The sequence below is a fragment of the Panulirus ornatus genome, chromosome 13 (genome assembly GCF_036320965.1).
Source record: "Panulirus ornatus isolate Po-2019 chromosome 13, ASM3632096v1, whole genome shotgun sequence".
Taxonomy (NCBI): Eukaryota; Metazoa; Arthropoda; class Malacostraca; order Decapoda; family Palinuridae; genus Panulirus; species Panulirus ornatus.
The window spans coordinates 13,914,518-13,917,017 of NC_092236.1; positions in this window are offsets into that span (position 1 = coordinate 13,914,518).

Below are 2,500 nucleotides of genomic sequence, written 5' to 3' on the forward strand. Positions count from 1 at the left end.
ATATATATATATATATATATATATATATATATATATATACATATATATATGTATATATATATATATATATATATATATATATATATATATATATATATATATATATATATATATATATATACTTGTGTGTGTGTGTGTGTGTGTGTGCTGGGTGTCTGCGAGTGTCACGGATTTTTCAGAGTAATTCACTGCAGTACAATTTCTCACGACTAAAAGCCCACGGGAGGATGGTCATACCAACATATTCAAAGTCATCGTTCACCGGAGTCGCATGAAACTGTGTGAGTGATGCTGGTGCAGCATACAATCGACCCCCACCACACCACACCACACCACACCACACCACACCACCTCCTCCTCCTCCTCTACCCCTAGGAGGGTCACGATCCCTTTCCCTCGACTGGGAACCAATGATCAACAGAAACCACCTGTTTCAACTTCACAATTTCTATTGAGGGGTGATCCCCTCGACTTGGGTCATTCATTTTGGGCAACCTTGACTCCACTTACGAACGATGGTACGACCATTGAGCAAGACAGAGTAAGAAGAAGGCTTGAGGACGACGTCACAACCCTCTGGTATATGACTGCCTGACCTTTTACCCCATCATTCATGGTGTGGTCAAAGGCCAGACCATCATGCTCGAGGGGTTAATGACCCCTGAAACGGATATACGGAAAAATGTGAACTGTTTATTTAAGCGGTTGATTGACGCCGCTACTTTGGATACATGAGTTCATAAACGCCAAAGACTAGTAATTAACTTTTGTTCTTTGCCACGCATCACGAGCATCAGTGAAGGTAATTAGGGTGTTGAAACCCTTTGCGGCCACACTGGGATGATATCAAATAGACCGTTACAGAATCGGTAAACTTCGTGAGTATGGATGGCTTAGATGTCTTATATCATCTTCACCTTTCGGTCCTGGTTCAGCATTTTCCCCCATCTATCTCTGAGTAGTTATGGACGTCTTCTTGTCACAGATATTCAGTCAACAGTCACTCTCATCACGTCACAAATCTGAGTATTTTCTTACAACCAGACTTCCCTCGCCACAGCCGTGGTTATCATTCTCTCTGGCCATGGATGATCTAACGTAACCACTGTGGTCTTGGCATAACCATGATCGTCTCGTGTTAAATGGGCTGTTCACGTCACCCTGAGTGACATCCTTTATCAGCCATAGATATCTACTCTCAACCATGTCTCTCTAACCCACAGTCATGACCAACAGCAGCTGGAAAGGGTTCAGACAGGCGCCAGAGAGAGAGAGAGTTGTAGGTGACAAAGGTGACGAAAGACAACAAAGCCGGTGACATCTGGCAGGGCTAACAACGCCTAGGTTAAATAATGCTGGAGGCACTGTTGGTAGGGCTGGTGGCAACGCTGTCAGCGGGTGGTAGAGGGAGATACTGTGTACAGTAAGAACTGCCAAGATTACTACATGTGTGTCGAACGCGTCAGGTAAAGAGGGAGTTGGGCCCACTCCCTCAGCTTAGCACGAGCAAGGGAGACGTTCATGGAAGCTAATTAACTTCAGCTTTCATTAAACAAAGTTTCAGTGTGTGATTAACCTTCAGTGCCATTTTGCCGACAAGGACTGTTCAGACTTCTCATCAAAATTGAATTTGAAATGTCCTGAACCAGTGTAAATTTTGATATTCCAAGCTCTGAGAAATTCACACGCTTCTCGACTGAAGCGAGGCGAGTTGATAAAAGAGATTATAATTCAACCATCTGGCTTCTCTGGCGGCTACTGTACAATTATGAGTTGTGACATTGATGATACCCAAGCTTGAGCGTTGATACACGAGGAACTGCAGGGTCATGAAGCGATATCATTAACAAGGAACCTAAAATAATCTGAGTGTACATACCACCTTCTTTACGTGAGTGATGATTGTATCAAGCCTCCTCTTCAGACTGGAGACGTGAAAAAGTATCTGAGAACGTCCTCGGTTCTTCTCTCTCGGTCTACTTCATGAAGGGATGAAGAACAATCGAAGTATCGGAATGAAGGGGTTCATAAAAAAAATAAAATACTTGATCTCCAACCGATGTGTTACTATCACTAGTTTTCTCCTCCTGAGCACGAGGTTCTATGGCAGTGACTGAGAGAAAACTAAGGTGACGCCAAGGAAACGCGGAACACCGCCTCGTTCTTCATTAGTCGATGATCTTGACTCAGCTCCCTGGGCCTCTGTCGGGTAGCCTGGTGGCTGGCTGTGTAGGAGTGCCTCAGGCTGGCTGGGAGTGTGGGAGGAGGGAGGATAGGTCGGTTGCATCATCATGATAATCCGGACAGAGCGTTGTGCCTCCTGGCAGCAATATCAAGAGATCAAAGCCTGGGAGCTGAGGATCGCAGGATCCTGGCGTGGGTGAGACGCTTGTGTTGTTAGCCGACCCGTGGCATACACTTATATCTCTCACTGTCATGTTAAACAAGCAGCGAGTTCATCCCACGCTTTACAGTGCCATGAAGGAGGCTGTGTAATTAC